Raw genomic sequence first — 22351 nt, forward strand, 5'->3', positions numbered from 1 at the left:
TTTCTCACTTGTATTAGTGGGTTGTGGACCAGTTTTGTTTTGGTCCACCTGGTGGAAAATGCAGAGGAACTCCTCTTCATTTTCCGCCGGCGACTGGGTGCTGATACAGGGGATCGGTATTCCGTTGCGGCTTTCCACTCGGATAAATGGACCTAACCAGTGAGTCTTGAACTGCGGACTCCATGGTAGGATCAGCCACAGAATCCACGGCAAGATCGAGTGGGACACTTCATTTTTCTACGTCCTGCTGCGATCTCTGCCTGCCATTCAAAGCAATGGGAGGCTTATTCTAGGCAGAATCTGCCCCATATTCAGGGATGAAATCCGCCCCCAAATCCACAGCCAATTCCGCTGCGTGAACATATCCGTAAGGGCGTTATCTTAGTAGGCCTCCTGATATTCATCATTTAACTCCTGTACAGGGATACAGACTTCGCTGCGGGGAGACTTTCAGGTCACTACCTCTTGAGATGGTCCTGGTCATAGAAGCCATTGGCCCAGTAGGTCCAAAGTTGACTGAGTTGCCATTGTCCCATTTTGGGGAAGATCGGCGATCCTTGGAACAAGATCTGGAATTGGTGATCAGTTGCCATGAGAGCCAGGAGCGTATTAAAGGCTCACAGGCTTGTCTGACATTAACTTCCATTACAGGCTGCTTCATAATGTAAGTTACCAGCACTTCTGTAATAGAAGTGCTGGTAATTTGTAATGCATTATAATACAGTAAAAAAAAAAAAAAAAAAGGAAAAAATATCTAAATTAAAAGGAATGAAAAATTAAAATCACCCCTTTTAACCTAGAATATATTTAAAAAATAGTGAAGCATTAAAATATAAAAAATAGTCATTTTCCCCCATATGGTGAAAAAAAAAATCAAGAGGAAATTACCGTACAAGTGTCAATTCCAAGAAATTTTTTTTTTTGCAAAGTTTTTAATTTTTTGAGGGGTTAAAACGTAAATAAAATTACATAAATTTGTAATCCCTTTAATCACGGTGACGCAATTTTGGCTGCAAAATGAATGCCGTGAAAACGAAGCCTTCAGTGGAGGAGACCTAATGAGCAGAAGGACTGAAACGCGCCGGTAGGACGCGTGGAGCATCGGGGACAGGTGAGTATGAGTTTAAAAAAAAAATAATTAAATGGGTTGTCCATTTTTGCCCGGATAATCCCTTTAAGCCCTCATAAAGCGCTGTGAACAGAAAAATAAAAAAAGTTAAGGCTTTTCTAAGGCGTGGAGTAAAAAACGAAAATCGAAACTTGCCTACAGTGGGAAGGGGTTAATGTTATGGCTGATCAGCCTATATGTGCAGTGTGATGGACACCAACACGCTACCTATAAGTTGTCAATGTATGTAACAGATGCCATGCTAAAGACATTATATCTGCTGGGGGATGAGAGCTGGAAATGTAAAAGTATTGTTAGCAGAGAGTTAAGTATTTTCAGAGGAGCTTAAAATTTTAATGGCCGTCCCCAGCTGCCGAGGAATTATTGATGTTGACTGAGAAAGCGCTCATCATGTTCCTGTGATGGTCCCCGTGGTACTTCTTGGAATGGAGGGGAGGGGGCTGCTCTTCATTGCCTGTTTGTTGCCAGAGACAATCTGCTGTTGACATTAGTAGATGGCGGCCTAAAACGCGTGAGTTACGAGGAGCGGGTGATGCTAAAGCACCTGGATGGTGAAGAGAATCTGTCCTCCGCCTGGTGGCTGGGGGCCCGTAGCAGATGCATTTATATGGAGGGTCCCACGTCATCGTCTCGGACACCCCATGTGTTATTTTTTTTGACAGGTGCACACTCCTCCTCATTTAAAGGGAGTCGACCGTCACTAAAATCTCTTTGATGCTGTCCTAGGGGCAGTTATAACTCTTCAGTTGCATCTGCTGGAGTTCCCATTCTCCCCTGGAGTTGCCCTCCATTAGGTGCCATCTAATTTATTTTAGGGGATGATGCTAGGTGGCAATGTCAGGCACAACCAAGTGCTCTGGCAAGGGTGGCCATTCCCCAGGTGCATCCAACAGATCATTGCACTTGTGGGGACCCTAAGGAGGTCTCATCACTGTATGGGTTCAAAGGAGGCATGGGTGGAACTGGGCAAGATTAGGGGTGTATCTTAACATGCAGTGCTGTGTAAAACTTTTAGGCAGGTGTAGAAAATATGCTGCAAAGTAAGAATGCTTTCAGAAATGGAAGGGTTTTGTTAGTTACCAAAATTAAGTAAATGAATCAATATTTGGTGTGACCTTTGCCCTTTGGAGGAGGAGTTCTGGAAGAAATGATATGACCCCCCACGGATATAGCCCTGATCTCAACATCATCCAGTCTGTCTTGGATGATATCAAGAAACAGACGGATTGGAGCAAGCCTACATCCACAGAAGAACTATTCTTAGTTCTCCAAGATGGCGGCAACAACCTCTCTGCCAAGTTCTGAGAAGAACTCACCGAAAGGTCACACCAAATATTGATGGGATTTACATTTCTCTTTTCTGCATTCCCTTCAGTTTGTTTGTTGCAAAAAGTAAAGTGTTAACCCTCTCTGAAAACAAAGTCTTACTTTATGCCATTTTTCCGCTGCCTAAAACTTTTGCACATCATGTAAATACTGAATGTGTTCTGCTACTATTCAGCTCAGACCTTCACCTTATGACAGATCCGGTTCAGTGGACCTTTACTTAAAAATAGTTAAGTTCCCCTGTTCTGTAGTTTCCAATGGATAAAATGTGGGGTGGAAGATTTCTGCAGCAAGCTTCCTCCCAGCCAGTGACCACTGCTATTCTTTTTTTTTTCTTTTACATTATATGTAACATTTTGAGACCAAGGCGGAGGATGTCATGACTAACGCTCCTGGCGTGTGTTTTATCTTTGTTTTTGGGGGGACACATTTATGTCTCTAAGAGGTGGGAATGGAGAGGGTTCACTTTTGGAGTGTGTAGTGCACAGGCCATCACATTCCTGCCTTAATCCTTTGCACTCGCTAATTTGGCAGCGCTCTCACGGTGGCGATATAACGGATTACAGGAAACGCTGACTGTATAATCGTACATATTTTCAAGCACCTGGTTCATGTTAATAATAGTAGGAGTCATTCTTAATATTCGCTTGTGCCAAGAATCTATCACAGTGGCCGAGGCTGCTCCGCCGATCATATAACAAAGACATTAAGACTAATGGACTAATCATGGAAGGCCCCATAAATACTCGCACCATACAGACTCTCCTGATGAAGGACACTCCGCCATGTTTCTAATACTGCGAATGTTCTTGTTTTGGCACAAGTTCCCATCGTATGTGACCAATGAGCGGCCTTAGGAAAGGACCCAGAAAGTCGCAGGTGATGTATACAAGTGACCTCCCGATTCCTTTACTTAGGCCGGTGATTGGCCTCAGCGGTCATGTGCAGCAAGGAGCAGGAGCAGCAGTACGCGGTCCGATACACCGGAGAAACAGGGATATTTTTTTTTCCTGTTTTTTTCACCTTCCCTGACCTCCTGGCAAAACTTTTGTGTCCTCGACAACCCCTTTAAGCTAAACTTTAATATTTTATTTTATTTTTTAAATATTTTTTTTTAATTAAAAATATATCAATCAATTTTCACTCTGACCGCTAAGCCTGATAATAGACTCACACGTGCCAATTTTCTGTGCAGCTGTCGCCTCATTTACATCACAGACAAGATTACAATAAAAGATAATACTTCTGTAGATAACACCACTGAGCTGTCATTACATCCACTACTGACAATAGATGATGTTCTATCGCAGCATTGAGGATGCCCTCAGTGCTGTCTGAGCACTGGGGCCCGCCCCCAGTGCTGCAAGAGCTAATTTACATACCGAGAAAAAAGGGGATTGTAGGGGAATGGTGACGCGGAGAAGACAACGAAAGGTAGGAGAAGAATATCCTTTCTTAAGGCTATTCCGACGTGGTACTTAGAAAAAATGTCATCTGAATGATAGGATCCCTTTAAAGTGAAGAAGCACAGTGCTCAGCCCCTTCATCTTAGTAAATCGCCCCAAAATGTACAGTGTGTCACTATAACATATTAACGCACTATCAAATATATATTCTTCAACTTCCCTTCTTTACAGCTGCCATAAAGCAGGCACATAGTGTTGTACTGTCTATGCCGTCAGTGTGGGAAGGGCGTGTCCCAATATGGCTGCCCCCAGGACAATTATTAACGTGTTATTTCTCTTCTATATACTTAGATGTAATTACTGATCCTAAAATGAAATGCCTCACACATTCCCTTTAATTAGCGGCCATTATCTTTAATTAAGTGGAGAGCTCAGAGGTCTGGGAACTGTAAGCCACAAGAGAAGGGGTCACGGTGCTCGCAACGAAATGAATGGACGCAATTTTGTCAATCCAAAAAATTCAGCTTCAAATTCCTGGTTGGGCCATCATGGGCCCTTTAGTACAGTCCGTATAGTAATGTTGCGCTACAGTCCGGGGACTCTGCGATTTCCAAATAATCTTTACTTCAGGGGAAAATGCCCTTTAACCCATCGCTTGCCCCGGCTCCAAGTGCGATCAGCCTTGTTGTTCGCCCGTTAGGCCCATAGTATTAAATCCCATTGAGTTGGCGCCCTTTGTCCCCTACAATAGAGATTAGTGTTGTACACGGGGCCCGGCCTCTTTACTGTTAGGCTCCTGCTCTGGATTTTGGTAGAATAGACTGACTAAGATGTAGCATTCTCCGCCATGAATGGTAAAACATTTAGCCCGGGGTGCTCTGTGCTGACAAAGAACTTTTTGACATGCGAGTGTTTCAGTCTGTATGAGATTTTTTTTGTTCAGGGCTTTTATTTGCTGTCAATAAATCCCCGAGTCCATTCTTTATTCTGCGCTGAACTTGTGGCCTGTTTAAGTAATTTGGCAGGCCGAAGGGGTCTTGTTTTGTGCCCGGCCTCACATGTACAGGGCTTGTGTTTCCACCTGATTCGCAGGACGCTCTTTACATTGTGAGAACTTCTTAGATGTCACATAACCCGTTAACTTACAACATCAATGAATATCGGAGACTGGAAGACATAATGCAATATTAACCCTTTTTTTAAAATTTTTTGCATTTATTTATTTTTTTCTCCCCACCTTCCAAAAACTCAAATATGTTTTATTTTTCCATCCGCATGAGGGCTTATTTTTTGCGGTACTTATTGTAGTTCATAATGGTACCGTATAATATTCCATACTAGGAAGCAGGAAATTAGTTTTTTATAGGATGGAGTGAGAGAAAAACCGAAGCCTACCACAGGTTATCCTCATAGTTACATTACTATGACGTACACTATGGCATGAGTGGCATGGACACTTTGTGTCGTTACAAAAAAGGGGCACGTCCGTCAAATGTCCATGTTACTAAAAAAAAAATGGGTGTGGACAGCTAACATTTATGGGCAGTGCCTTTCATACTTTGGGGCTATCTCTGTTATAGGGGTTTTCTGACCCCAAATCAATAGGTCATTAGTGTAAAAAAAAAAAAAAAAATTGAATAAAAAACATTTAAAAAGTTGATAGTATGTATATAGACTGAGAATAGCCCACAGGACAATTATTTTCAGTATCGATGGGGTCCCTCAAGTTGGACCCCCACTAGTCTAACAACATTCTTTCATTTTTCTGAGATGAAACTTACCCCATTTTGTATTTGTTTGTTTGTTTATTTATTACTAGCAGGAGGACCCGGCCTCGCATGGGTATATTTAATTTTTTGTTTGTGTAGTGGCCCAATTAGAACTGTACAGTTTTGCAGTCCTCCGGCGTGTGTTACTGTGTCCAGAGCCGCGTATCTAATCCTCCAGCGTGTGGTACTGTGTGCAGAAGCGTGTATCTAATCCTCCGATGTGTGATACTGCGTGCAGAGGCATGTATCTAATCCTCCAGCGTGTGTTACTGTGTGCAGAGCCACGTATCTAATCCTCGGGCATGTGGTACTGTGTGCAGAGGCATGTATCTAATCCTCTGGCGTGTGGGACTGTGAGCTGAGCCGCGTGTCTAATCCTCAGGCGTGTGGTACTGCGTGATAAGGCGCACATCTAATCCTCCGGCGTGTGGTAATGCGTGCTGAGGTGGGTATTTAATCCTCTGGCATGTGGTACTGCATGCAGAGGCACGTACCTAATCCTCCAGTGTGTACTACTGTGTGCTGAGGTGGGTGTCTAATCCTCCAGCATGTGGTACTGTGTGCTGAGCCGTGTACCTAATCCTCTGATGCGTGTATCTCAGTTTGGATATCAGTGTCGGATTGTGCATGTGAAGTGACTGTGTGTATTGATTGCAGTTGGAATATGAATGAAAGGCTTGCAGGTTTGTGTTGGCTAATGCCGGTCGTTGTTATGGGAATACTGTGTCGCCAGAATGGTATGTCCGAGAGAGTTGAGGCCTCATCTTATACCTTCCCGGACATCTGATGTAGCTGTGTGCCAAATTTGGTGAAGATTAGTCCATTCATTTTGGACAGATAATTTTTATATATATACATAAGAGATTTAATATATATTTATAATTTTATATATATTTTTATATATATTATAAGGTTACATATAATATTATGTAATATTGGTTCATTATGTACACAATGTAAACTTGACACCGGGCACGGCACGCACCAGGCGCTTCCTGTTTACCACCTCGCTCCGCTCTGCTCTATAGACAGGTGGGCGATCTTATGCTTAGGTCGTCTCCCAGCTGTTTGCTTGGTCACTTATTACCTGTAATGTTCTCTCTGTATCTTAGTGAAGTTTGATTTATTATCTGATAGGTTATTCATGCACCATAGGGCAGCGGAGCGTGTAGGTCAGCGCCGGTCACGGCACATATGGCACATACAATATAATAAGAAACAGTTACAAGTCTCTGCTGACTAGATCTATGATGGAGCTGATTCATTCAATTCATTTAATTAATTTTCAATTTATTTTACGTATTTTTAGTCCAACACATTTCTATTTTTTTATAGATTACAGCAGACTACGCTACCCTACCCATCAGGACCAAAGGAAACCGTTCAGGAACCTTGACCCCTGCACTGCCATCCTACCCTCCTTAGCTATGGCGCTGCTCTCCCTCCACCAACTTTTGTCATTTCCTTGTCTATTGTCTTATTTTTTAGCCCTTTTTGCTTTTTTTGTATGTAGGCTCCTGTTCTGGTGGACGATCTATGTATTACATGGTCAGCTATTCTTGTAACCAGGGTCAGTTTGTGTGGGCCCCGTATACAGAGTACAATGGCCACCTTTCGCCCCCTCATAGTATAATTGCTCCCGGCCCCATATGCCTGCCTTCTCTGTTGGCGAGGCCTAGGAATTGATCGGTGCTCCACGTTTTACCGTTACTTACGCCTTTCTCCAGACTCTCTCTGAGCTCTTACTCCAACAAAAATAACTCTCCAAAATAAGGACAGAGCGAGGAGTACGGAGAGCTACAAGCTACACGCAGTCCCTGGGCTGTTACAAAGACAATAAGTGCCCATTGAGCCCCCTAGTTTGCCCAAGTCCTGATGCCACCCTGCTTGTGACTATTGAACACCTATGTAATGCCTGGCTGCCTTCAGCTCCCCCTGCATCACTTCTGAGAAATGGTCATGTTGATGTTTTCCATTGATTATAGAAGCGGAATGTTTGTTCTCTTTCTGAATGGTCTCCGGCTCAGAATGTGTCTTTGTCTGAGTAGTATAATATGTAATTGAGTTATTTACCCCGTATAGCATTGGCACTGACTTCGCCTTGGAGTATTGTTTCCCTTGGGAACCAGTTAGAAGGTTTCTTATGGGCACCGGGTCAAAATGAACAATTCTAAACATTGTTTGAGAAAACGGTCAAGTTCTGTCCACTCCATCCTCGCCGCCGAGTTCACCGTCTTACGCTGTTTCCGTGAATTCCATAGAAGTGAATGTAACTTTCAGAAATGGCCAAGACATCCAGGCGGAGAGCGGATAAGGAGAAGCTGCTTCCCATTCTTTCTCAGAGTCAGGGCAGATGTGATATTGATGGCCTATCCTATAGGTACCAGGCAGTGCGATCTGTATTATTACGGTGTATTAGTCCAGGCTGACTCACTATTGATCTGCCCATAGCTCCTCTGTAGTGTAGTCAGGGACTTGTCGCTCCCGTTTGTCGCTTTGACTAATAATTAGTCACCATCACGTGGTTATCATGTACTGCCCCTATATCGGGAGCCATGAATACCTCCTTAACCCTCTCTATACTGGTAAATGGAGGTATGGAGCCAGTGAACAGCCCACCAAGGTCCTAGAGGATCTTCTGCTGGTTCTAGTACAATATTAGTTTAGAAGACGACAACCAGGCTGGGGTCACACACGCTGCTGTATCTCCGGAAAGTTCCGGGTGTTTTTTGGTGGCTTCACACCTGCAGCTTCCAACTTTTCTACAAAGGTTAAAAGTCTCTGGTTAAACCCACAGCAATGGTTGACATACTGTAGGTTATAAATCCGCAGCGCAGGTCATGTTGGGCTATGGGGTTTTTTAAGGACCAAGATGTCAAAAATACTTGTTTATCCCCCCCCCCCTGCTGGCATAACCACCCAGCTCAACTCTAAAATTCTGTCTGCCTGCAGCTGCCACTAGAGGGAGCTCACTAGATACAGATTTATACACCCCTGATGGAAGTTAATGGTAAATCATAGAGATGAGTGAATAGTTTACTATTCGATAGTCGAATATTTGATTCGAGTAGTCCTCAATATTAAAATACTCGAATCGAATATCGAATCCTATTATAGTCTATGGGGGAAAAATGCTCGTTTCAGGGGTAGGCAACATTCGATCAAATTGTACTTACCAAGTTCACGAGTGAGGGTCGGGCTGGATTCTTCTCCCCGCGCAGCGTCCCGGCTTTGAATTCACTCTGCTTAGGCATCGGGCCTAGGCAGAGCCGACTGCGCATGCCCGCGCTACAAGAAAATGGCCGCTTATGCACAGTCGGCTCTGCCTAGGCCCGATGCCTAAGCAGAGTGAATTCAAAGCTGGAAGATGACGCGGGAATGCTTCACGGAGAAGACTTCTAAAGGTAAGAGAAGAACCAGTGTTGATTGGCCGAATACTATACACTGTATAGCATTCTGCCAATCAACGCTGGTTCTGCATCGAATCTGACCTTCAAATAGCGAGTGGTACTCAATTGAGTATGAGTATTTCGAATACCGCAGTACTCGATCGAATACCTACTCGATCGAATACCTACTCGATCGAGTACTACTCGCCTCATCTCTAGTAAATCATTGTCACCCTAGTGGTGACAGAAAGAATGGCAATCAAATCGTTATTCTCAGAATTCTAAAAAGGAACCCCCATAGCACTGAAGGGGTTAAATGAACAAAAGATCAAAAGCAACTATATATATAAATATACGCACACACCGTCTTTAATCCTCTGCCACGCTGTTCCATACATTATTAACTTGACTGACGCAGCCAATCACTGATGATCTGATGATGCTACAAGTGTGTGTATATGTATATATATTTAGCTATGATATGTGTATATGTATATATATATATATATATATATATATATATATATATATATATAATGTATGTGTGTGTGTGTGTGTGTGTGTGTGTGTCTGTATGTAAAATCTATATCATTTAGCCCCTTCTTTGATGGTGGGTAACTTTTTTTTCTCTTTTTTTAAATCCTGGAAAGCCCCCCTGGTGATTTCTTCAATAGATCATAAGGTATTAGGAAACCCCCTGGGAGCACCTCTACCTGACACCATAGGATCAGGTGTTCCCGAACTTCCGCATGATACCTCACCCCCTGTGTGTGCCAGTTAGACATAGGACATCATTGTTCTGCCAAGATAGGGCCGGCCTTAGTGCTGACCATCAATGGAGAAGGTCAGTATGAGGGTTCTGTAAGACGCATTTGTTTTGGTGGAGAATTGATGGGCTTTCCTCAGGGAGACCCCAACCAATATGCCGTAAAGACAATGTGTCACCAAAATCGTCCTACTTTTTTAAACCACATTTTTATATGAAAAATATGTTTTAAGAGTTTTTGATAACTACTTTTACCGTTACATATCCTGCAATTTTCACTCTGTCCACTAAGCAAAAATAATAGCCTGATGAATTTCTTTGCAGCTGTCGCCTCCTTTACATCACAGGCAGGATTACAATAGAAGATAATACCTCTGAACCATTATTACATCACTACTGACAATAGATGATGTCACAGTTTATCACCAAAGTGAACATATCGAAGCAAATTAGATGAAAAAGATTTGTCCTGTAATAGAAAATAGTAAATTACTTTATAAAAAATAAAATAAAAAATACCATTTTATCAACTGCAAGAGGGGAGAGGTAACTGTTTCTGTCCAGAATCTGTCCTGTATTCTGTATATGATCAATTGCCGGTGGGGGAGGAGACTAATTTGATTTACAACCCATCCTCAACAGTATCATTGGGAAGCAAATAATAATAAAAATATATATGCCAGAAACATAATAAATTACTTTAAGATAGGACATTATTTTCAGCTGCCAGAGGGGGGAAGGAGACTGATTCCATTCAGAGTCCATCCTTTATGCTCTATATTGTCAACTTCCAGAGGCAGAAGGAGACTGATTCTGTTAAGAACCCATATCCAGCAGCACCAAAGGGAGATATGGAAGCCAGTACTGGTAAAAAAAACACTTTATATACTAGAAACATTTGTAAATTACTTTTAAGGGGTTGTCCAGCACATAATATTTTATTACTTATCCTTAGAATAAGTTGTAAACATCTCATCTGCAGCTCAGCTCCCATTGACTTCAGTGGCATGCAGCCACTATACAGGAACCAGAGCTTTCTGCTTCCAGTCCTGTGTTGCATGTTGTACGGGTGCCAGAAGCTGCCAGGGGGAAGAGAATACTGATTCTGTTCTGAGTCAGATCTGTATACTGCATACATTCAGCTGCAAGAGGGGGAAGGAGACTGATTCTGTCAAGAGTCTGCTCTATACGGTCAGCTGCCAGAAGTCAAAGGAAGCAAAGTCTGTCTGGAGTCTGCTGTATATGCTGTATAATAAGGTCATCTGCCAGATGGGGAAGGAGACTGATTCTGTGCAGAGTCTGCTCTATATGCTGTATATAGTTAGCTGCCAGATAGAGAAAGAGGCAGATTCTGTCCACAGTCTGCTCTATATGTTGTATATAATCAGCTGCCAGATGGGGAAGGAGGCAGATTCTGTCCAGAGTCTGTTCTATAGGTTGTATGTGGTCAGCTGCCAGGTGGGGAGGAGACTGATTCTGTGTAGAACCCATCCTGTGTAGTATAGAGAAGGACATCTGGAAGCAAATAATGGTATAAATATGTATTATATACTAGAATCATGGTAGATTGTTATACTCCAGTTATTTCTAGCCTTTCAGGTGGCACAACCCCTGCGGTCCATAATGTTACATGCAACTCAATAGATAAAACCAAGCAGCTCTGCAGAAAGTTTCTGTGCAGACCCAGAATTGAGCGGAGCACTTGGCATACAAGTATTTAGGTCACTATCAGAAAGTTGTTTAACAAGTTACAACAATGAAAACTCAAGTTCTTGGCTGTAAAATCTAAGTTATTGCAGCGGTCTGGTCATCAGTGATTGTGACTGTCAGCCTGCTAGGGGTTAATGGGATTGTGCAGGAGGAGGTGTGGCGCTGTACAGTAGCTGTGGGGGCAGGAGGGATTGCACAGGCGGCTGCTGCTGCTCTGCACAACTGGCAGTGACTGAGGAACAGGCAGGATGTATGGAGAGCAAAGTCTATAGAGCGCCCCCTATACACCATGAGCAGCCCCGGGAGGATCACTGGACTGTATTAGGATACAACTATTCTCAGAATAAGGTGTGTGAACTGGAGCCTAATAAATACAGATGCAGCAGAGCTGAGTGTGTCAGAGGTGCTGAGCCTGTCACTGGGCTCATCTCATACTAATATCTCTGTATATACACTGTGCGAGGGCTGGATAGACTATTGTGGTATCTGTACTTAGGAAGATACAGATTCAGCTCTGCTACACCACTGTTATAGGAGACATTTATGTTATTGTCGGGGGAACTTGTATTCGAGAGATGATTGTGGTGTAGATAGATGGACTGATAGATGGATATGGATGTATAGATGGCTATAAATGTTTATAGATAGATCAGAGATGGATGGAAATAGAGCAGATGAATACACAGAGATGGATGGATATTAGATAGATAGATAGATAGATAGATAGATGTGAAAGAGGGGGATATAAAAAATTAGGATGGATAGATAAGGAACAGGCAGCACTCCAAATTCCTGAATAAAAAGTGATGTATGGATTTTATCCATTTGCAACATACTATCCCATCTACATACACAGAATCTTTCTCAAGATAGATAGATAGATATGAGCAATGGATGGATATAGAGATAGAATCAGACAGATCCGGAGACACAGATAGATCTTTCTATCCATGGACAGTTTGTCTTACATGTCAGTATTTATTCTGTGACTGTTTCCTTATTTCTTGGCTTCCTTCTATACTCTTTCATGTCACTTCCTTATAGAATCTCGTCTTCTATACGTCTCCTGTGTCATCTCTATATGAAGTATCTGAGAAATGGTGACACGTCGCACGTGCTTATTAACTAATCAGAAGCTGGAAACTATTGTCATAAACTAATCTTAGAGGCATCTCCTGACCTGCGGGTTGTTGCTGCTTTTATACAGATGTAGCAGAGTTGGGTTTGTCTATTTCAACTCTCGGGTGATCTCTCATAAAGGTTTATTTGCAGTCCTATGTATGGTGTGAGATTGGGATGTTGTCCCAAATGACAAACACATCTCTGCTACTTATGGGTATATCTGAGGATATTGGTGTGTAGCTAGTTCTGTCACACGGCGGAGTCTATGGGGGGCAGCAGTGCTCGGCAGGACACACCAGAGCCTTCTATAGATTATTTTTCTGTTGTTGCTTATCGTGACCTCTTGTGTGTTTTTGTTCCTGCGGATGGTCGGAGGCTCCTTCACCGACTGACCTCTTACATAAACACATGGGAGCTGTCATATTTTTTTTTTGTAACCCTTTCCAATGTGTATTTTTCATTTAATAATGACTTTTTGGGCTTTAAATTCTCCTTAGAGTATACAGGAATAGCAGTGATGAGTTTGTAGGATGGCTCAAAACATCACCTGTTAATGGTAATATCACATAGGGCGTTGGGTCAGCCTTCTGTATTATCGTCCTTGTTTTATCACATCGTAGCTATTTTTAATGTTTATCATTAGGATGTGCCGCAACCTTTTCATAGGTGGGGCGTCCGACCCCCGGGACCCCTACCCATCCTGGAAGTGAATGAAGCACAGCTGTGCCGAAACTGCAACACAGCTCCATTCACATGGAAAAGACGTCAGTAAAGAACCCTCATTGCTTATCCAGTACCGTGGCCCCTTGAGGGATTTTAGGGGCCCGGGCGCTCAACCTCCACTGATTTAGAAAGGATGCTATATCGTAATGCTATGGCTATGGAAATTTATGGAAATTTGGCCCCCAATCATTTAAAGCGTCACTGATTGGCTGACGTCAGACTCCACCCACTACCTGTTGTATTATGCCCAGTAGAATGTGTTTCAGTCTAAGTTGCTGCCCGGGGCAAGTGGTCACAATTGGACCGGGTGCCTGACGGGGCCAAATGCCCTTCTACCGCATAAGACACCAGTATTATAAAGGGGACATGTTACGTGGGTCCCTGGCACAGAGTGTGCAGGTGTATAGCAGAGTACTTAGTGGCTGCTGCGGTCACTGCTGCAGAGATCACAGGCCCTCTGGTTGCCTTGGCTTGGGCTTAGCTTTAGTTTTCCCCTCCATTGTCACTTTCCATCAGTGCCGGCCCCTGTAATCCTGCAGGACTAGCAGGTACTTTCCATGCAGTAATAATTCAGTGCGTGTTCCTGCCGCTCGTCCTGTTTGCATGCGCTGCGATTACCTTCCATCCCTACGTGGTAAAATATTTATACATCTCTAATATTATTTCCCTGCTGTAACCGCGCTGAGGATTTTCTGCCGCAAGACAAACTACTTAGAGAGCAAATAAACCCATTAATGAAGACGTAATGTGTATCGAGTGAAGGGTGCGCCTGACCTGGAGTGTAGGGGGGCGTCAGCATTAAAGGACCCCAACTAAGAGGGTGCACCTGACAGTGAGTGTATGGGGGCATCAGCATCAAAGGACCCCAACTAAGAGGGTGCACCTGACACGGAGTGTATGGGGGCGTCAGCATCAAAGGACCCCAACTAAGAGGGTGCACCTCACACGGAGTCTATGGTGGCGTCAGCATCAAAGGACCCCAACTAAGAGGGTGCACCTGACATGGAGTGTATGGGGGCGTCAGCATCAAAGGACCCCAACTAAGAGGGTGCACCTGACACGGAGTGTATGGGGGCGTCAGCATCAAAGGACCCCAACTAAGAGGGTGCACCTCACACGGAGTCTATGGTGGCGTCAGCATCAAAGGACCCCAACTAAGAGGGTGCACCTGACATGGAGTGTATGGGGGCGTCAGCATCAAAGGACCCCAACTAAGAGGGTGCACCTGACATGGAGTGTATGGGGGTGTCAGCATCAAAGGACCCCAACTAAGAGGGTGCACCTGATCTGGAGTGTATGGAGGCGTCAGCATCAAAGGACCCCAACTAAGAGGGTGCACCTGACATGGAGTGTATGGGGGCGTCAGCATCAAAGGACCCCAACTAAGAGGGTGCACCTGATCTGGAGTGTATGGAGGCGTCAGCATCAAAGGACCCCAACTAAGAGGGTGCACCTGACATGGAGTGTATGGAGGCGTCAGCATCAAAGGACCCCAACTAAGAGGGTGCACCTGACATGGAGTGTATGGGGGTGTCAGCATCAAAGGACCCCAACTAAGAGGGTGCACCTGATCTGGAGTGTATGGAGGCATCAGCATCAAAGGACCCCAACTAAGAGGGTGCACCTGACATGGAGTGTATGGGGGTGTCAGCATCAAAGGACCCCAACTAAGAGGGTGCACCTGATCTGGAGTGTATGGGGGCTTCAGCATCAAAGGACCCCAACTAAGAGGGTGCACCTGACACGGAGTGTATGGGGGCGTCAGCATTAAAGGACCCCAACTAAGAGGGTGCACCTGACACGGAGTGTATGGGGGCGTCAGCATCAAAGGACCCCAACTAAGAGGGTACACATGACACGGAGTGTATGGGGGTTTCAGCACTAAAGGACCCCAACTAAGAGGGTGCACCTGACATGGAGTGTATGGGGGCGTCAGCATCAAAGGACCCCAACTAAGAGGGTGCACCTGACACGGAGTGTATGGGGGCGTCAACATCAAAAGACCCCAACTAAGAGGGTGCACCTCACACGGAGTGTATGGTGGCATCAACATCAAAGGACCCCAACTAAGAGGGTGCACCTGACACGGAATGTATGGGGGCGTCAGCATCAAAGGACCCCAACTAAGAGGGTGCACCTGACACGGAGTGTATGGGGGCGTCAACATCAAAAGACCCCAACTAAGAGGGTGCACCTCACACGGAGTCTATGGTGGCATCAACATCAAAGGACCCCAACTAAGAGGGTGCACCTGATCTGGAGTGTATGGGGGCATCAGCATAAAAGGACCCCAACTAAGAGGGTGCACCTGAAACGGAGTGTATGGGGGTGCCAGCATCAAAGGACTCCAACTAAGAGGGTGCACCTGACATGGAGTGTATGGGGGCGTCAGCATCAAAGGACCCCAACTAAGAGGGTGCACCTGACATGAAGTGTATGGGGGTGTCAGCATCAAAGGACCCCAACTAAGAGGGTGCACCTGACACGGAGTGTATAGGGGTGCCGGCATCAAAGGACCCCAACTAAGAGGGTGCACCTGATCTGGAATGTATGGGGGCGTCAGCATCAAAGGACCCCAACTAAGAGGGTGCTCCTGCATTACTGAACAAGTCTATGCCTGTTGATTCAGGAAACCGTCTTTCAAGAAGTATTATTCCTCAAGGAAACTTTGATCATGTCTGTATATATAAGTAGGTTCCAATAAAGGGGTTTTCCAGGGCGTACAGTGAATAGCAAGCATAGCGCCCTACATTGTATAGTGGCGGTTCTTGGTATTGAGCCACTGCTGTACTATGTGACCAGTGGACGTGATGTCAGTGGCACGGAGAACAGTCTGAAGTGCTTAAGACTGCTGTGGCCCCTCCGGATAGCTGAGATGCCAGAACTATACAGTGGGTGGAACTAGAAGCAGACGGCTCCATCCACTGTGTAGTGCTAGTGCTGGGTTATTGCAGATCAGCTACCATTCAGCTGCAGTAACCCAGCATTGCCTCTACACAGTGGACAGAGCCGTCTGCTTCTAGTTCCATCCTCTGTATAGTCCTAGCACAGATGTCACCGATGCTTTTCAGGGCGCTGCTCAATCTTCCTGCAGATTTTGCAGCTTTTTTTTTTAGCTACAGACCTTGCGGTTCGAGGCTGTTTAGCTCCGTTGTAGGTTACACAGGACTGAATTTGGAGGGGAACCGGCGTGCCATAGAGACTCCTTCCTTCACAGCAGCCTGTATTATATTAATAGTGCTCACACAGCGGCTTTAGCGACGTATCTACAGACATCTTGGTGTCCTCAGCCACTAGGGTTTGATACATAGACATGTCGGCACTGATAATTTTACTCCTTCTCCCAGCCCAAAATAACCCTGGAATATGTTTGGGTAGGATGAGTACACATTGCGCTGTATATGACCGTACCCCGGAGGACGAGAGTCTATTGCGTACAGATCAGCCCACAAGCCTCACCCTATGTGTGGTTTACAGTAAATTCCAGTCGTGCGGTATCCATGTGGTTTAGGGAAATATTTTCAGTTGTGTAATATTTGGAGAGAGATATGTGTGAAGGTATATGTATATATATATATATATATATATATATATATATATATATATATATATATATATATGCTGAGCACTGACCGAGCGAACCCCTCCGGACTTACACCAGGCCCACCCAATGAATGCAAACCCAATCTTCTAGTATTAGAATTGCCAAATCCAATTGGTACAATATGGTGGATAACCGGCATAGTGGTGCTAAATAGACTGAGCGCCCTCTAGAAGAAGACTAAATATAGTGCCAGTAATCCTTGGCATGCTCCACCCACTTGTACTGTTGCATACTGTTGGTTGATGGTCACGTGCAATACCCTTACATTTCGAAGGGTTTATAATGGACGCCATATTTGGTTGTCACCCAAAGTTAAGTAGAACTTACAAGGTTTTCTCACCAATACAGTTCATCTCCTATGGTATAGAACACGACAGTGAGGATCCTTTATACCACTTATATCCTTTGCAATTGCTTCCAGTGCTGGATCGGTGCAAGCTTCAGGTGTCAGACCCCAAGCAATTGATTGGCGCAAGGTCAAAGACTCCGAGAAATCGATCCATACAAGGTACAGGGGTCACATCCCCAGGAATCGATTCTTGCAAGTTCCATGTAGCAAACCCCAATACATGGTGCAAGGTCTAGGTGTCAGAATCCCAGCAATCGGATACCAATGACCAATCCCGTGGACATTCCTTATTCTGATGTCTGCAGTTTATTAAAAGTTGCCCTTAAATTAATTAGAATCAGAAAATTGCGTCTATCAAAGGGAAATATAAAAATTTAATTAGTAAAATTTGTCCAGAATTGATGATGTGTCTATATTGTGTAACACTTAGATGTTGTGTAATGCTATGATCTAAGCGGCTCTGTCATAAGACACAAGTCATACAAACATGGACATGTATAAGATGTTTGGAAAGAGTTTATCCGTCCTTAGAACTTAAGTCCAGCATGTGATATACAAAGTCCAACTTGCAATGTCAGGGGAGAAGTGTTAATAGTAGAAAACCCCTTTAAAGGGGAGCTCCACCAACTCCAACTCTTTGTATCCTTTGATAGTCCCCATTTCACTGATTCCAGCTCCGTTGGAATTTTCTCTCTAGCCCTCACCATTCCCGAGGAGTCAATACTGTTCATTTCAGCACCCGATATGCTAATTATATCACATGGCCACTATGAAACGGGTGACATATTATATAAGCAGAAGAGAGGTCATGACGCTCATATGGGCCCATCCAAACAACTGATCAGTGGGGGCCCTCGGTGTTGCTGTTATTGATCACCCATCTTGGCAAGTCATCGATAACAAGGAGGTGGACAACCCATTTAATATTTTAGGGCATTGATGATTATCAGGGGTGTAAGTTGAGGGGGTGCGACGGCAACTGGGCTCAGTAGTCTTGGGGGGCCCATAAGGTGTCTTTTCCCTATATGAGGATGCCAGTTCTATATACTTGGTACATGTTTTGCATTGGGGCCTAGGCCCTACATGTTACGCCAAGGCAGCGCTCTAATATAATCTTCAGGGAATCTCCGGAGTAACACATTTGACCCTTTCATGCCTGCAGAGTCCTTGGAAACTTCTAAACACTGTCGACAACTTCTCCTTTTTGTGAAGTCACAACCTTTGTCACCGAAATGCTTTGTAAACAGTTTTTTGGAGGTCTCTAGAATAAATGGCACAGAAGCGAAGTGGTTAGTCGTGAGATTGTGAGCGCTCCGTGTCTCGTGCCGCCTCTCATCAATATTAAGCGCATGTACTCGGGTCATGTAAGGATTGCCTTCATCTATTTTCAGGTTGAAAGCTTTTTTTTCGTTCTCGGCTGATAAACACGGGCCCTTATATAGGCCAAGTATTAAGAATGCAGGAGGCGATCTCGCCCGCCTATTCCTGCTCCACGCTGAGGCCTTTAATAGGATATCACAGGAGTCAGTCTGTATCACCAGTGTATATTGGATTTATGCGTTGGCAAGGGAAACCCGCGACAGCAAGATTTATTGACCGCAGTCACATATTGTTCATTGCTATGACTTAAAGGGATTTTCCAGGCATACTAAGTGATGACCTATCCTTAACACTTTATTATCACTTCGGTGCATTCATTCTCAGACTCAGGGAAGATCCTATAACCATAAAGTGATGCCTTGTCTTATCAATGTGGCCTCACTATATGAGACAGGAATGCCCCTTTAAGTTGTGACGCAGTGGATTTACAGAATTGATCTCCCAGCCAGTCACCCCTGTGACCCCTGATTTTGTTCAGTGGTCATTTCCTATTTAATGAGAGATCTCAGAAACTAGAGACCAGTGAAGACGTGGAGCGGAGCTATCACCGGACTCTGGTGGGATCGCTGAGGATAAATGACAAGTTTTAACGTTGTGGAGAACCCCTTTAAGAGATAAGTATCCGTCTACTCGTCATCTATATTCAGCTTTCCCACCTCTCTTTCGTCGCCGTTTCCTCAGATGCCTTCTAATTCCTAGCACTCTCTTAAGACGTCTTGCTTTGTCTGCAGGATTACTTGTCTGTGTCAGATGTAAATCTCACACCTTTGAGCGCAGAATGATAGCAGGTTCCTGCGCCGGTAACAATCCGGCCCGATCTGACTCATAAAATATACATGAAAGCCGCTTCTGTTTTGGTGCAAACTAGAAGATCACATTAAAGTTTTTATTTTCCTATAAGCAGGCGGAGGAAATGCCACGGAGGAGGAAACGTAAACTTTGTCAGAAGCTTCCAATAAACTTCTCTGGCCTGTAATTGCGGTTTATTCCAATTTGGCTGTAGATCTGACTCTGATCCTTGGAAACAATGCTGATATGTAGGGAGGATATTTCACGCTCTGATCGGGGAAAACTGATTGTCCTGTGGTTTTTGGTTTTATTAGGATTTTTTTTTTTTTGCAGAGGATTGAAGAACTTTTTGTCTTGTCATCTTTGAATAGTCTATTATGGTTTTAGGTGTCCATTGGATTTTTGTAGAGGGGGTCCAGATGGAGTGAGTCTCAAGGCATAGTACGCGTATCACTGGGGGTACTTCCAAATCACCCCAGGGGTAAGTGTGCAGCAAGAGCTGTCTGCCCTAATGGTGGTTGGTCGGGTTCTTAACACACAAACTACAATTATGCTGTACAGTCTCTTCAGACTCCAAAGTATACTGAACATTGGCTCAGGGGGTGATCAAATGCAACAAAGAATGTTACTCACCTCTCCTGGGCTCTGGCGCTGCTCCTCCGCCCTCTAGAAATTACATCAGGGACTGCTGAGGCCTGTGATTGGCTAAGAAATTACATCAGGGACTGCTGAGGCCTGTGATTGGCTATGTGTCATTATGCCACATGACCGCTGAGAGGGCAGAAGAGCACAGGGAGTAGCGCCGGAGCCCAGGGGAGGTGAGTACCATTGTTTTTTATGTTTATTCACCTCCCCAGAGTCTCTGCTAATTATTCTCTGGAGTTTGAAGAGACCAGGGAGTATAATTGTAGTTCGTGGGTGACAAACCCCCAAAATTTTAGATTCGGCCGAACCGTAGAAAAAATGTCTGAACCTGAACTAATTACAAATTTCTATCTATGTGAGATTATTCAATTTTTAGTAAATTATATAGACACAGTCTAAATACTATACTGATATGTCGGGGTTCACAGATCTAACATGTCTGATTCATGACCCAGCGACCTCCATTCACTCCGGATCCAAAGTCAGAAGGTTTCATGAGATTTAACTCTTTAAACCTCTTGCGTGTTGAAAAGCAGACATACCCAGGCCCTCAGCCACATAAAGAAGACACCAGTATGATGCGTTGAATAGTACATGGTGGGTAGGGGGCCCTGTTACAGATAATGCATTAGGGCCTGGGGGCTGCGAGTACCTCCTCCACATTCAACTCTATAGAGACTTGAGTTCACGCCTGTGTCCAGGGAGAGGAACATAACAGGAAGGGCCTTGTCAGCAGCTCTGATGGTGTGTCGGGAAGCCGGGAGCGTATTTGTGGTGCATCGTCCTCATAAGTCACCTGCTGACTTCTAAATATGTCGGAAAGAAGCCAAAGACTCGCTGATTTTCTGTCAAGTCCCCTTGTATTGCATTCTGTGATTTAAAGGCCTATTTTCACCTTTGTAAAGTGATAACATAACCCCTGTTTGGTGGTGGTCTGTCCACTGGGACCCTCACGGATCCTAAGAACTGCTCCATTCACTTCAACAGGTGAACCGGAAATAGCCAAAACATATTGAAAGAAATGGAGCGAGGGGCGCTGCATTCAGAATTGGGGTAACATGCCCCAATTTTTGGACAAATTGGGGCAATTTATCCCTTACTCACTGAATAGGTACTAACCCCTTTAAAGCTCGAGCAGCAGGTCAGGTAGAAAACATGGCTCCTGCCCCTCCGATGGCTTTCCTTAGACTATTGTGGCCTTGTTTACACCGTACATACGGCCAGAAAGTGACGTACCGAAAAAAAAAACATCCGGTATATAGTATCCGTTTCGACTGTCTCCAACACCATTATTTTTGGATGTTTGGCATCGAGCAACTGAGCAGAAGAAATAGAGGCATGTCCGATACAGGTTGTGACCATGAGGTGCTGAAAGAGTTAACACTCAGTGGAAGAAGTGATGATGTCATACCTCAGTGATGTCATTTCATGACCAAGCCTATCATTTACCACAAAGATTATTAAAAAGAAGCATTTCTAGAAAAACTGCTGGTATAGAAAACCACAGGGTAGTACTGAGCTCGTAGTGAACCCCAGGCTCTTTCGGCTTTGATCGGAATGGAGGAGGGGGCGTAGAGCCCTGTAATAACAGCTGGGATGTGTGGGGCCCTGGTGGGGGGACATCAGTGGCCTCTATCGACATATGGTTACTTAAAGGCGTATTCCGGGATTATCTAGTAATAAAGTATAGGATATGAATTGAAGATCAAGGGGTCAGACCCTGGGATCCCTGCAGATCAGCTGCACATCACATGTATCTGTCCAGTGGCCTATATGCAGGTCAGTCTCATTCAAGTGAATGGGATTAAGCTGCAATACCAGTCACAGCCACTATACATAGTAATGTGCTTGGTTTTCTGTGGTCAGGGGGCTCAGCATTTGGACTCCCACCGATCTTTGATTGATGGCCTATCCAATCACAACCTATAGAAAGGTGTGGAGCTTTTTCTGGAAGAAAGTAGTCATGTATTTCTGCTCTGATTGTTTCACCTCCTTCACCAACTCCTACTCTTTTCATCTTTCAGTAGGCGCCGCCACACTGATTCCGACACGGCTGGAATTTTTTTCTCTAGCCCTCACTATTCCTAAGTCGGGCATGATGTTTAAGGGGGCTGCCCCTAGAGGGCAGCAAGCAGAGGCAATGTTTTCCTATTTACATCTTGGAAAACAGATTTGCATATTTTTTCAATAATCCCCCCCAGTGGAGCAAAAAAGGCTTTTGTAAGACTCCATAGCCTGAGAAGG

The 22351-nt window shown here is 44.4% G+C and overlaps 1 protein-coding gene across 7 annotated transcripts in view; it reads left to right on the forward strand.

Annotated features, from left to right (window-relative positions):
- The window catches only part of PDZD2 (PDZ domain containing 2), a 144856-nt gene that overhangs the window by 53440 nt on the left and 69065 nt on the right, over positions 1-22351 (forward strand). Inside the window, exon 1 of one of the 7 annotated variants that reach the window (XM_075267844.1) lies at positions 11728-11843. The exons of the other annotated variants lie outside the window; for them this stretch is intronic. The gene's annotated coding sequence lies outside the window, so the exon portion shown is untranslated. Of the gene's footprint in view, positions 1-11727; positions 11844-22351 lie in introns of those variants that run through there. 7 annotated transcript variants of the gene reach the window in all.

Source organism: Leptodactylus fuscus, chromosome 1 (assembly GCF_031893055.1).
Source record: "Leptodactylus fuscus isolate aLepFus1 chromosome 1, aLepFus1.hap2, whole genome shotgun sequence".
NCBI lineage: Eukaryota > Metazoa > Chordata > Amphibia > Anura > Leptodactylidae > Leptodactylus > Leptodactylus fuscus.